This window comes from Bemisia tabaci, chromosome 10 (assembly GCF_918797505.1).
Source record: "Bemisia tabaci chromosome 10, PGI_BMITA_v3".
Classification (NCBI taxonomy): Eukaryota; Metazoa; Arthropoda; class Insecta; order Hemiptera; family Aleyrodidae; genus Bemisia; species Bemisia tabaci.
In genome coordinates this window covers 20,351,933-20,366,788 of record NC_092802.1, presented here as the reverse complement: position 1 = coordinate 20,366,788, position 14,856 = coordinate 20,351,933, and the positions used below count along the sequence as shown (strand labels likewise).

The 14,856-nt window shown below is 41.0% G+C and overlaps 1 protein-coding gene and 1 long non-coding RNA gene across 3 annotated transcripts in view; one reads left to right on the top strand and one right to left on the bottom strand.

Moving 5' to 3' along the window:
• Positions 1-14,856, bottom strand: part of LOC109036906 (uncharacterized) — a 359,096-nt gene that overhangs the window by 152,443 nt on the left and 191,797 nt on the right. The window lies entirely within an intron of this gene.
• Positions 7,167-10,849, top strand: LOC109036908 (uncharacterized). Its single transcript, XR_002009410.2, has 2 exons — positions 7,167-10,121; positions 10,635-10,849. It is a non-coding gene; the product is annotated as an uncharacterized lncRNA (long non-coding RNA).

Sequence of the window (14,856 nt, the reverse complement as noted above, 5' to 3'; positions counted from 1 at the left end):
TCATTAGTTTTCATTCTTAAATTTTGGCCTCGACTTCAGAGCTTTTTTGAGCTTGGGAGTTGATTTCAGAGAAAACCATTGGCATCATCATGTTTCTCGCGAACTTTTACTTAAGAATCAACAGTCAAATCGAAAATTCCTCACACATGCAACATCTCCATCTAGCATTTTGCGAGTTCTCGCACACTTTTTTTACACCCAGAGTGTTAAATAAACTTCACTTCTTTTCAGTGTAACGTTCTTTCGTTCGGGAAACGACGAAACACTCAGGGATGGAGCAATACTCGTTCAACATCAAGCAATATCTCAGCGCACTGAAGTCAATCGTCAACCTTTCGAATGGCGCCCCCCACCCTTCGCCGAACAATTCGATTCGAAGACAAATGCCGCAGCTTCGATTGTTTAAGCCGACGCAAATCCGTCCCTAAAGCCAACGTATTCTTTTCAGCGAACACCCTCTCAAGCTCTCATTTCCGCCCGGCGTGCTCGCGACAACCTTTTCCGCCGAAAGAACGGGAAATCTTTTCTTCGATCCGACGAGAGCCCTCCTATCAGATAGCCCTCATCCGTCTCGTATTGATCTCGGTTAACATCTGGCCGGATTCGTTCCTAATGGCAATTCCTGCATAATTATGGCTCATTGGTTTAATTCTTAATTAGAGCTCCTTACTCAAGCTCCTGAAAGGTGATTTATGATATCCGTGGCTCTCAATGTTAAATGGAAACTTTCAGTTGCTTTCCGAGAATGAAGCGTCTCTGGGAAGCATGGAAACAAGAGCCTTTACCGTGAAGCCTGGTTTTTGTGACTGAATAGTGTATCACGGGTGATATATCCTCTTGCATTGTTATCAGCATCGGATTAAGTGAATTTCGGCTCTTTCGAAGGTTTTTAAGGTGATTCGATGGACGCCATATTTTGTGTCAGAACGACGTGCGATATATCGCATCGATTGGCTGTATTTTTTCAGCTACTAATCATTTTTCTCGAATTTTGAGATCGTAATTCTGTTGTCAGGAGACTAAGCACTCACTTGCCAATTTTTACAAACAAATTCAACGTAACGAAGGCGTGGTTTTCTTTGAGAGAAAACATCGCATTCGATACTGGTAGCGAAACTGCACTCGAATGCGATATTTTCTCTCTAAAAAAACCACGCCTTTATTACGTTGAATTTCTTCGTTAGAATTGGTAAGTGAGTGATTTAGTCTCCTGACAACAGAATTGCGATCTCAGAATTTGAGAAAAATGACGAGTAACTGAAAAAACGGAATCAATTGATGCGATATATCGCATATGTTGTTTTGACACAAAATATGGCTTCCATCGAATCACCTTAACCTGAAAAATTGCAGTAGCACAATGCCCGAATCTGGGCGGAACATTGCTATTGTGCTTTCGTGCCTCGCGCCATCGCGCCTTCAATTTTGCAGACGCAACACAGACATCCATCGAGTACGAATAGTTGTATCTCTGCGCCGTCATCAAGAAGAGACTCATCAAAAGAAACCAATGGAGACTCGCGTTGATGCTATGTTTTGTAGAAGCGACAATCATGTTTCCATTCAAATGAACATGAACATGAACATTTAAATCATGTTTCCTACTGAAGAGCGTTTCCCTGACGAACGGAAACACTTCTTTAAGTCAAAAATTTTAAAACACATCAAAATTTAAAAAGAACAAGCGCTCATTAAGTTTCAGGTTAGGCTTTTGTCTAGTGGAAAAAAAACACATTGTATCTAGAGTTCAGACTCTTAATAACATCGACCAGAAAAATTACCCTTGATTCAATCAGAATCTAGCTTAAATCAAGAACCAAGCCTCTTAATTTAAGCGGAATTTCGTTTTGATTCAAGTAAAAATCCGATTGAATCAAGAGTATTATTTCTTGTCAATGTTTTCAAGAGTCTGGACTCTAGATCCAATGTGTTTTTTTCCAGTGTCTATACAAGTGGCATCGGGTCTCCGTCAGTTTATCTGTCTCCGCAACCTCACCTATTTCATCGGATTTCAAGGCATCCAAAATATTTATCATGAACCTTTCCGATGCTCCTTTACAGAGAGTAGAATTTAAAATGTACATCAAAGTCACTTCACTCAGTCGTATGAAATGCATCTAAAGTCGAAGTAAGGAGCTGAACTACCGAGGAAACCGGCGCAAAATTAAAACTAACCAAACAGACGCAAGTTGGCCGTAAGCAGCAGTGGCGTGGCGTGCTTTGCGATGTATCGATTGTTACGCCATTTAAACCTATGGAAAAGGATCGATAAACAGTGTTTTCGCATTGAACACCTTAATAGTCGATTCTTTACCATAGGTTTAAATGGCATAACAATCGATAAATCGCAATTCACGCTACGCCACTGGTAAGCAGCGCGCAAAAAAATCCGCAGCGAAGGGCCCGGGAAACCTCCGGAGCGTTCGAATGTCTTCGGGTCCCCCTAATTAAAATGTCTCAGACTGTTTATCTCCGGCGACGTGCAAATACGCGCATTATAAAATAAATACTTCCATCCAATTACTTACCGCCGTTTAACCGCTCTCCACCCTCATTTGTACCTCGCTTTTTTAATCCGCCGCCGCGCCCACACTCCGGCTCCGCGGCGATATAATCTCTGTTCTCTGCCTTTGAAGATTCCCCTCCGCCGCCGAGTCCGTAAGTCGAGCCCGCGGAGGGATACGTTCACGAGCGGTTGCCTAATCGGGAGTTCACAGGGGCAATATCAGTTCTCCCCCCTTCCCCGGAAGTAGTTCCGAATTCCGGAACATTCCACTGGTAAAAAAAACCTCTTGGACCAATGCCGCGGTGCATTGACTTAAGAGTGCAGTTTCTTGTCGCCGGATTTAAGTGTCTTGAACTCATGTTTCAAGCGGATTTTGCATTGATTCAATTCAAAATCCGCTTGAAACATGAGTCCAGACTCTTGTTTCAAGCAACAATTCGGCGACAAGAAACTGCACTCTTGAACCAAGAAGTTTTTTTTTTTTTTTACCAGTGTCAAGATTTTCCTGAGTTTTTCCTGGAAATTTTTGAAATACCCTAAATGTTACGGATTTTGTCCTATTTACGGAACTTCGGAGAATAAAAATAATTCAGAATCGGGAGTTTACAAGGGCAATATCAGTTCCCCCTTCCCCGGAACTAGTTCCGAATTCCGGATTTTTGAGGTTTTCCTGAAGTTTTCCTGGAATTTTTGAAATTCCCGAAATGTTCCGGAACTTTTCAGAATATTAAGAATCCCGGAACTATTGACGGTCATAGAATGGGAGAAATTGTATCAGTGCTCCCATTTCTCGGAACAAGCTCGCCAAATTTTGGAACTTTTGAAATTTTCTCGAAGTTTTGAAATTCCCGAATTGTTCCGAAACTTAGAAGAATGTATAGATTCTCGGAACTGTTTAATATTCTTCTGAATTTTTCCTGGAAATTTTTGAAATCCCCGAAACCTTCCGAATTTTGTCCTTTTTCCGGAACCTTTGAGAATATAAAGAATCCCGGAACTACCGACGGTCATGGAATGGGAGAAATTGGAACAAGATAGTTCGGAATCCCGGAACTTTTAATAAATCCCATGAAACCTCCCGTGGAGACAAGGCCTCAGAAAAAACATTCTAGGTATTCCTGCTTCTTAAATTAAACATATTTCACCCACGCGCAGGAAAAGTCATGATTGCGCGATGAGCACATCTGTCAACCTGGCCAAAGGATGAGTTTATTTAATCTCTTTGTGCCGTGTAGGGGGGGCTGGGAGTTGTTCTTTCAACCCGTTTTTTCCCTCGAGATAAAGCTGCCGCGGCTGGTGGCTGCGTTTTGTCCCCTCTCGGTGTCATTACACGCGATGTCTCGTCTTTGATGTCTCAAGGCAGGGCAATCTTTGCCGAGAGAAACTCAGAGATACCGAAATCTGTGTATTTTTGTTTCCAAGATATTAACGAAGCTTAAGCTAAGTGGAAGTCTAAATCAGGACATGTCGATAGTTCCACTATCTACAACACGATCATACATGATGGACTTGTTATAGGTGGTAATTTTCGGAATTGACATCCGCGATCCCTCTGTGGGAATATTTTGACTGGAAAATGTGCACTATTTTGCAACGCTTCCGTATGATCCACTATCAGGGTGTCTGCAAGTCCGGATTTCCGGAAAGCCCGGAAATAGTACTGATTTTTTAAGGGCAGTCCGGAAGTATTGAAAAATTGCGGAAATTCCGCAAGAAGGTCCGGAATTTTTTCATCTCTTATCATTTTTGTTGCAACTATAGCGAAATATTCCAAATTTTGAAATTTTTTGAATTTCATCTATTGGAAGGTACTGAAAAAGTACTGAATTTTTCTCTTAAGGAAGTACTGAATTACTTGGGAATATACTGAAAAAGTACTGTAAAAGTCCTGATTTTCGTCCAGCCTGTTTTGATAGACACCCTGACTATCTACTATACGATCATACACAATGAAAATGTAATAGGTGGTAATTTGCGGGATTGACATTCGCGATCCCTCTGTGGGAATATTTTTGGTGAAAAATGTGCACTATTTGCAACGCTGCAGCATGTTTCACTATCCACTACACGATCATACACAACGGAAATGTTATAGGTGGTAATTTGCGGGATTGACATTCGCGATCCTTCTGCGGGAATATTATCGGTGGAAAATGTGCACTATTTTGCAACGCTATTATAGTCTATCTACTATACGATCATGAACAACGGAAATTTTAATAGGTGATAATTTGCGCGTACACCTCGCTGCAAGCACAGTTAAAGTACAAAATGTAATAATAAAAAAAAAAAAATTGCTTTGGAAATCATTAAATTTGACACGGAACCACCGATCTTTAAAAAAAAACACACATTGTATTTTTATTCTCCTTTGATAAATTGATACATTTTTTTTTTCATCAACTTAAATGAGAATAATCGATGCAGAGTGTGCAAAGATTTCAAAATCGGCATGAATTAAAAAACGCTGACTATGCGAGTAAAAATATTAGAGCCTAACAGAGTGGATCAGCGTGCTGCCAGCGTGAGCAACTCACTGGCGCCTACAAACCTAAGTGGATACTTCACGCATTGCACAATGCTTGAAGTATCCACTTAGGTTTGTAGGCACCAATGCGCGTTCCGCGCTGATATGACCACCCGCCCGCCGTGCGGCGGCGCCTGAAGCAACTATTTCACAACAGATGTGTTGCACAGTATTATACAAAATTGAACGTATTAAGAATGATAGGCATTCCGTAAAAGCACAGATCTTTCCTCGCAAAAAAATCAAGATACTTATCGTACACAGGAAAAATCTAAGAGAATTTTAGCTGAGGCAAATCATGAGGTTCATCGGGTTCAGGTATAACAAGGTGGGAATCTCTTGAAAGATAATTAAGTCCGGTAACTCCAAAGAGGTGTAGAGAGTTTTAGTGAATTTTGTCGCATGGAATTGACGCTCCTCCATTCTTACCAAAAATCTCAATTATATATTATTCTCCGTTGGACCAAAGAAACAAACAAAAAAAAAAACAAACAAGCAAACCCTCATTCTTCCAAGATATTATACATTTTCATCTAAAAACGTCGTGAGCAATCCTGCCGTGCCAAGGAACAACGCCGTATGAACCTTCAGGCGTTGCCAAATTTCCTTTGATAAAACATGAATTTCCTGGTAAACTTATGAATATTTTCCTTCCAATTTTTCAAATAATTTTGTTAGCAATTTCATCTGAAGTATCTGAAAATTCCGAGGAAAAATATTCATAACTTTTCTTTTAAACAAACATTTAATCGAAGGAAATTTGGCAACTCTCGAATGTTCACACGGCGTTCTTCCTTAGCACGGCAGAATTGTCTTTCGTATTTACATGTGGACCAATTAACGTTGGGTTACAACTGGCACGTGGACCAAATCTTCCGTGCCGAAAAAACGAGTGGACATAAATTACTGGAAAAAACAGGTGCGCGGACAAAAAATCGTTGACGAAACGTCCCATAACCAGAAATAATGTAACATTTTCTTTGAGAAAACTTACATTTTATTAATGAACTGTATGTTTTTTCAAAGAAAATGTTACATTAGCATTTGGCTACACTCTACATACCAATAATAATCTCGGGTAACCGCATATAACTATGATTTTCTTCCTTCTCTTTTTAAAAAAAAAAAAAAAAAAAAAAAAAAAAAAAAAAAAAAAAAAAAAATTGTTTCGAATGGTCACCGATCGCGAAGGGATTAACGATAATCTAAAAGTTCATTTTTGGAAAATGTCAGGGTTCAACTATCATGAAAAAAGTCTTAGTTTTATACAAAGAACACGTTCTTTCGTTACCGGTTGTTTAAGCTTTGAACACCCTGTATTTCGCTCTCTAAAAATCGGAGCATATCTCAGTATCATGCTCTTTCGACGCGACTGTAAAACTTGAAATTGGCCAATCGCAGCGATTTCCATCCGTCCGTTAATCGCTCATAGTGCGACCCCGTTTCATCGAGGGAAAACAACGTATGAGCTTTCGTCATTCGAAAGTCGCCAAGTTTTCCGTCGATGAAATAGAATATTTAATTTCAGAGAAGCCACGACCATATTTCTCGGATCGTGTCCTGCATTGTACGTAATATTTGTCCTTTTCAAAAGCACATATCTTTACAAGGAAACTAACGGCATGTATGTCGTTTCTAAAATGGACCAGAAATGGTGGTTCCTAATTGCAAAATCTAATCCAGTTCAAACATTGCGTAGTGGCCTGATCATCATCAAAACAATAAGTTTTCCCATTATGATGATCATTTTTAGTTTTGATAAGAATAACAAGTTCCTCCAGATTTTTCTTCCCTGTTAAAGCAAAAAATCATCATCCAGTTAGAAAACTTATTCTCAAGTTAATAGAGTCTTAGTGTGGGTGCTTTTTTCATTTAAATATCTTACGATACATATAATTTTCCTTGCGCTAGTAATCTATTTTCCCCCCGTGTTCTCCACTGGAAAAAAATACATTGGATCTAGAGTCCAGACTCTTAAAAACATTGACAAGACAAAATACTCTTGATTCAATCAGATTTAACCTTAAATCAAGAAACCAGCCTCTTAATTTGAGCGGATTTCCTTTTGATGTAAGCCTAAATCTGATTGAATCAAGAGTCCTTTTTCTTGTCAATGTTTTCAAGAGTCTGGACTCTAGGTCCAATGTGTTTTTTTTTTTTTTTCAGTGTGCGCTAGTGATCTATTTTTCTCTATATGTTCTCCGGCAGATTTATACGTTATTGGAAGAAAGTCGGCAACATCGGAATGACGATACGTCGTTTTTCCGAAGCCTGGTTCTGTGGATCTGTGTTTACTAAGCCGACGAAGTCGAGCCGCGGACAAGCTATTAAATAAACGGGGCTGCGAGTGTGTTGGTGCGGTTTACGGCTGTATAATCTCCTGTGTGTGAGTGCGGACGTGTATTGGCACGGCGCTCCGTCGAGGATGCACCGTGTTTGGATGCGGATGAGGGGGGTTGAATCATAACTATTTTGAATAAATATGGGGAGCGAGGGCGAGCGGCGCGCGGGGCGGTAATAAAGGGGTGTTGATTCGATTGGCGACAAATCGAGATTCGACGGCGGCCCGTTATTCAGTTCCCTGTTGTCACGCTCATTTCAATTTTAGTCTTTTCATTTCCATTTATGTGATTTTGTCCGGTGACCAGAGTTGGATTTATTTATGAAGATAAAGTAGAATCTCGATCATCCGACACGATTTTTCTCCTGCTGAAACGTGGTATTTTCGAACATGGAACCCGGTTTGGGGGAGGGGGTGATAAATTGAGTTTAAAGTATGCGGTTTTTTTTTTCTTTCTTTTCGGCAAACTCCAAATCGAAAAACGGCGTGGTTAAATTTTGATATATCCACGATGAGCACAACCGTGAATCGATCGACGAAAATGTGAATATTGAAACATTGTGTTTTAAAACGTGAGGACAAACAATAAATGTGTGGACAAAATGTTAATCGATCGACATCTCCGTGAATCGTGCGAAAAACCCGTAAATCGATCGACAAACCGGTCGATTGTTCCACAACTCCGTGCATCGTTCAATAAACCTGTGAATTGATCGACAAACTATGAATAGATCGGTTTATTTCGATCGAATAGACACCGGTTTTTTAATTATCTGTCTATCGAATCAGTGTCGATCGGTTCACGGGGATCGATTCACGTTTTTATTTGTCACTCGATTCACGTCAATTGAATCCATACCCTTCTGTTTTTTCTAATTTAATGACGGACTGTTTTACGAGTGTGATACAAATTTAGCCAAGCTCTTACTTTCTGGTCACAGACAGAGCCTAAAATGACATTTCTTTAGTCTGTTCCAGTCGGTTACGATTATACGACATTTTAGTTTTTCGACATTATCGACCGCCAAATTGTGCTGGATGATTAAAAGTCTATTTTAAACAGATTCTTCACATTCTGTCACCATTCGAATGCTGGATTTTCAAAACCCAATCTATCCAATCGGTGATAAACGTGTGCTGGATGGAGTTGCTCAGTTGGCAATCATGTAGCGACCTCGTCACTCTACGTCTCGTGTCGTCAGCTGAGATCGCAAAATAAGCAAATTTGCTCTTTTCAATGAAAGTGTTTCGTATCATTTTGGCGCGTATGCAACTTGAATAAACATACGCCTTTTGTTGATATGAAATGAAATTATTTCTCATAGACTCCATCATTGTCGAACCTCTTCAGGATTTTTGGGACGCTCTGTAGGCCCATTTTTGCATGGAAAACTTTCATCCGTATCCGGACAGAGGCAAACCTGATGTTAATTGGGAGGGATGAAAAGAGATTTCCGTGGGAATTTTTTTCCCCATCAGGTACACGTGTCCATCATAGAAACGTAATCTGATAAAACTTACATAGTTTAAAACTGAATTCCCACGTGCTGTTAAACGAACGAAGCAGTGGCGTGGCGTGCTTTGCGATGACAACGTACGAGGTCCGAGTGTATACGAGTAGTGGCTGTTAAACCACTGGGTGACTGCGCATGACTCGTGTTGTAGGGTTGTGCCGTTAATAGTCACTAAGACATTGCAGGCTGGGCATCGGTTGGTGGAGTCGCAAGATAAGGTTGCTCCATGAGAAAAGAACAAATGTAGTATTTCTTCTCTAGTTAGGAAGTGTTCTGCTATTGCAGTGGTCAACACTTTTTCTGGGTTGATCGCGACATCGGTACGCGCTTCAGGAGACAGGGAACTCAAAAGAGCGATCTTAGAGTCCAGGGTTTGTCTTGGGTCAGAACTGAAGCAGTACAGGATGAGGTACTGAATCTGTTGTAGACGTAGGTTATACACTACAGTGAGTGATGCAGCAACGGTAGCGGGCGAAATCATACTGGTGAGGCGTGCAGCTGGTTTGACGTGGTGGGTGTTCACTGCGATGAATGATCCATCGTCGCTGCTGGTGACGGTTGCTTGACTTTTGATTAGTACGCATCATGTTCATCGATGCCAAGATATTTATAAACTTCTTCTTGTTGTAGAGACTGGATGACCTCGTCCTCATTTACCTGGATGTTTTCTTGTACTTTAAGTTTCCCTATCGATTGTTATGCCATTTAAACCTATGGTAAAAGATCGATATACAGGGTGTTCGCAGCGAACACCTTAATATCGATTCTTTACCATAGGTTTAAATGACAGACCAATCGATAAATCGCAATTCACGCCACGCCACTGGAACGAAGAGCGACCAATTAATCAAGCTGATATATTACGAGTGCACATTATCAGATAATCAGTTAAAATGATGTGGCAGTGAGCCTTATGAAGCATTTTTTATTTTTTTATTCAGTCCTTTTTCCTGAAGTAAGAACATCATATTTATAAATTTTTTTAGATCCTTTATTAAGCCATACGAGGCCATCAAACTTCTTTTCGGTGACATTCTGAATCGTGTTCCTGTATACTTCAACACGTGGAGAAGCAATTTTCTCCCTGTAATAAATTGCGAATCTCTCGCTTGACCCAAATTCCTAATATTCTCACTGTGTTTACCTTCCGAGTAGTAATCATTGTGACAGGATGAGGATACCAATGTTCATCGGTTTCTTCACAGTGTTTCAAATTATGGGACTTCTTTTTTAGTAAGTATTTTGAACTTGCAGTATGAAAATTGCACATTACCTCTAATAATAAATTTGTCAGTGAAATAATAATTTAAAGTTTTTAACATCAAAATCTATCGGCAAAGGAAAGTGAAAATATTGTCAGAACAAAGTTGAAATCGATTGTGTATACTTGACAAACGTTTCGTAGTTGTCGTAACGTTTCGCCCAAAGTGAAACTCAACCTTCAGACAAGTGAATTTCAAGACAGATCGCAGAAGGCGGTTTTTCTCCTACTTCATTTTCTTATTTTACCGGAAACGAAATCCGAAAGTCTGATTCAGTTCAGATCATTTCCTAAATCCACAGTTTCATGTGCGACGCACCATCTGAAAATTCTGATTTATTTTTAAAAATTCCCCCTAGTGTGCGTAGCGGATTAACCACCCAAAAGCAATAAAAATTAGTGTTGAAACAACTGAGTGTTCTTGAACAGGAGCTTTTTCATAGTCTGTTTTAACAGTTAACGCATCTAATTTGTTCTTCTTTCAGTTTGGGACTGAAAAAGGTTCACGAACAGGATTAATCAGTCAGTTATTGCGGTGAACTAGAAGATCACCATGGATCAATCATTCTTAATGGTTTTATGTGAGTTCGCGCAGCTCTTTTTAAATGTGCATGCACCTCTTTGTCTCCGAGAATCCTTCAACGAGGCGATAACATAATGGGAAGGAATCAACAACAACAACAACAACAACAACAAAAACTATATAAGAACCTATTTTCATAATGTGGCCACCAGATAATTAGAAAAATGAATCAACATTATCTCCTATCATCAAATAAATCATCTTATAAACCATCATCAATGTTCTCATTCATTTTGTTCCATCATATAATCACCTTAAAAGTAGCTGGTTTGTTGCCTTGAAATTAAGTTCTACCGCGGCCGACCAACTCATGAGCTGTGTTCACAACGCTATAGATACATGCCCACGGCTCATGGGTGCCGCACTTAGTTGGCTCACAGTTCCGTTTGCTGAACTGGAGAAGCGGGATTTCACGTTCTGTCAAAACGGAACTATGTGCACAATATATGAGCCGTGGGCATGTATCTAGAGCCTTGTGGACAGGGCTCATGAGTTAGTCGGCCGCGAGAGATGCGCGACGACGGCATCGACACTAGTGCTTTATATTTCCCATTCAATCTTATGGCCCTACACTGGGGGAAAAAAACACATTGGAGCTAGAGTCCAGACTCTTGAAAACATTGACTAGAAAAAATACTCTTGATTCAATTGGATTTTTGCTTGAATCAAAACGAAATCCGCTTAAATTAAGAGGCTTGGTTCTTGATAGCTTAAATCTGATTGAATCAAGAGTTTTTTTTCTTGTCGATGTTTTTAAGAGTCTGGACTCTAGATCCAATGTGTTTTTTTTTTTCCAGCGTAGCATTAACGAGCACACCCCGTCTCTTCCCCCACACATAGTTCTGTTTGATTGAAATACGTCCAACTAAAGTTTCTAAACAAGTTTTAAGTATGAATAAACTTTTTATTTTTTTTATTTTTCATCTTCATGATAAAGAGCAGGTCCAAAACTCCAATTGCAGAAAATCTCTTGATCGAATGTCATTTTCCAATCGTACAATGCTTGATCCGGCCGTAAGAGATCAAACTAAAGCTTCTGATAAGGAATTGTAAGCGTGAAACTCTTTTTTAGTCTTGAAATGATCAAAATCCGCCAACAACAGTTTTAAAACACTGATTGCATAAATGCGTATCTCGTGTTAAAACGTCAATTCTTAGTGCTGAAGACGCAAATCTCGGCATTTCTGCCGTATGTTCCAACAGTTCGAGAAAATATTCAAACTACTGATGGAGTCTGAAAAACATCTTTTTCTTGCTACCGTCAAGAAATATTACCTACTCTTCTACTGGCAATAAAGAGGAATGTAGGTTAGGTTAGGTTTTTTACTCTCCTGGAAAAAAAAAAACACATTGGATCCAGAGTCCAGACTCTTGAAAACATTGAAAAGAAAAAATACTCTTGATTCAATCGGATTTTTGCTTGAATCAAAAGGAAATCCGCTTACATTAAGAGGCTTGGTTCTTGATTTAAGCTAGATTCTGATTGAATCAAGCGTACTTTTTCTTGTCGATGTTTTTAAGAGTCTGGACTCTAGATACAAAGTGTTTTTTTTTTTTTTTTTTTTGCCCAGTGTAGTTCTGCAGTCTACCCGTTCAGCCCAGGGAGACATCGCAGAACTAAGTTAGTTCCATGAAGACTTACGTAGAAAAGACCCGCCAATATTCAATGCCCTGCGACTTTTCTCCGTCGAATTTTGGCTGGTCGTATTTTAGGACCGCGATCAAATCCCGCTTCGCGAAAAGTTTCCCACCGGCTTCACCAGACGTCGCGTCTCAGGAGCACAAGGTCGCGAAGGTCGTAAATCGTGGGTGGAACGCTCGGGCGCACCGAAAAGTGGCAAATGAATTCGGGGGCGGCCCGGAAGGGAGCCCGGGGGCGGGGAAGTACACGAATAATGGGTTTCCGATCCCGATTTCGTCAGGAGTGAGTGACTGGAGTGCTACGTGCACCGTGCATACCTCCAGCACTGCCGTTTTGCGTGGGAATTTTGTATCTTTGCAATATGAGTAAAAGGGGGTTGAATGCTTTTTCGGGGCTGTTTGGTGGCGTTTTTCCAGTCCCGAAAAGTCCTACCGACGAAGTGCAGGGGAGCAATATAAGTTGGAATCGAGCCACTTGCCGCTTGGTCCGCATGAGGGACGGCTTGTGGAACGGCGGGGTGAGCGGTTTGGAATGGAGATGTTGCATGGGTGAGGAATTTGCGATTTGACTGTTGATTTTTATGCAAAAGTTCGCGAGAAACACGATGGTGCCACTGGTTTTTTCTGAAATCATCTCCCAAGCTCAAAAAAAGCTCTCAAGATGAGGCCAAAATGGAGGGGATATCCCACGCTATCCTGAGAATCCACCTCTACATCAAGACGAACTCTCCATGCAAAGATAGGGAGCAAATACATTGACAGGGCTGCCACTTTACTTGGGGACTCTAAAACTGAAAACATGGCATCACTGCTAATGTATTTGCTCTCTATCTTTGCATGGAGAGTTCGTCTTGATTTAGAGGTGGACTCTCAGGATAGCGTGGGATATCCCCTCCATTTTGGCCTCAACTTGAGAGCTTTTTGGGCGCTTCTGGGTACCAGATGCGCCCTTTCCAACCGTTCGACTCCCCCGATGTAACATGTACTATACTACATGCCCTTTTGCCTTATGGGTAATGACGCCATTCTGGTACACCCGGGAAAATTAGATTTTTTTCTGCATCTGGTATTCGTAAAAGTTTTCGTGAAATGTTTTGGTTTTAAGCATAACAATCTCGCACGGACGTATTACCTGGTTAAAGTATTTTAGGGCCGCCTTATGCTTTAAATACTTATATCCGAGGCAGTACTTTCAGATCGATTTGAAAATATTACGAACAGTCACGTGATCTCTTCATTTTAGTGACGTATTACTGTGCTACATTGTGATTGGTTCATTTTCTTGGCGCAGCATCGACACGTCAGCTGTTTGCGGCATTGAGCGGAAGGTTTAAGGTTATGTTATGGACCAAGAGAATGAATAAGGACCCCCAACTCCAGTTAGCGGAGACACCGGCCCCGCTCCCCCGCGACCTGCGCGCCCTACCTCGCGGCGTCGCGACGCCGCTGTCCGCTAGATCGCGTTGACGCACCAGCTTTAGAGGTTCCGCCGCTCTTTCCCGTCGTCTGATTTACAGTGCATCCTTTATGTTTCCATTCACCACCCACTTAATTTAATCACAAAGTGCCTGTGGAGAGCATCAGATCTTCGCGGTCGATTTGAAGTTTTGATGAGTTTTGCGGATAAAGAATCCCACTTTAAATTCCATCTTCGTCAGTCTTCGGGTACATACGAGGGGCGTTCAATAAGTAAGTATCCCCTCCTCTCTAAAATCCATAAGAATGGACCAATTTTAAAAAACTTGGGCTCAAAATCTTCCTTAGGATATTTTGAGTTCAACAAAACAAACCGCAACAAAATCGGACCATGTGCGGCCGAACGCGAGCCGTTTGAACGCGCCGAGGTGCTCGACGCTCCCGCCGAATCTGCGAGGATTTGAAGTCCGCTACAGGAGAAGAGCTTCTCTGCCAAAGCCTCAGTCGTTCATCACTGACGAAAAATCAAAGAAATTTTTGTAGAATAAGGGGCTTACCTCACTCTGCCTCACTTCTCCACATAACCAGCTCGATCCAAGCAAGTCTGATACTGAGACTAAGACTAAGAGAACAGCTTTTGGATGCCTCGTGCGTGGAAGTCTTTCAGCTGACCGCGGATGAAAGAGTGGACGGCTTGTTTGACCTCTTCCACTGATTCAAAATTAACTCCTCCGAGTTCAGATTTCAGATACGGTAATAAATGGCAAACCAGACCACCATTTATTCCCGTTCCTGAAATCTGAACTCGGAGGAGTTAATTTTGAATCAGTGGAAGAGGTCAAACAAGCCGTCCACTCTTTCATCCGCGGTCAGCTGAAAGACTTCCACGCACGAGGCATCCAAAAGCTGTTCTCTTAGTCTTAGTCTCAGTATCAGACTTGCTTGGATCGAGCTGGTTATGTGGAGAAGTGAGGTAAGCCCCTTATTCTACAAAAATTTCTTTGATTTTTCGTCAGTGATGAACGACTGAGGCTTTGGCAGAGAAGCTCTTCTCCTATAGCGGACTT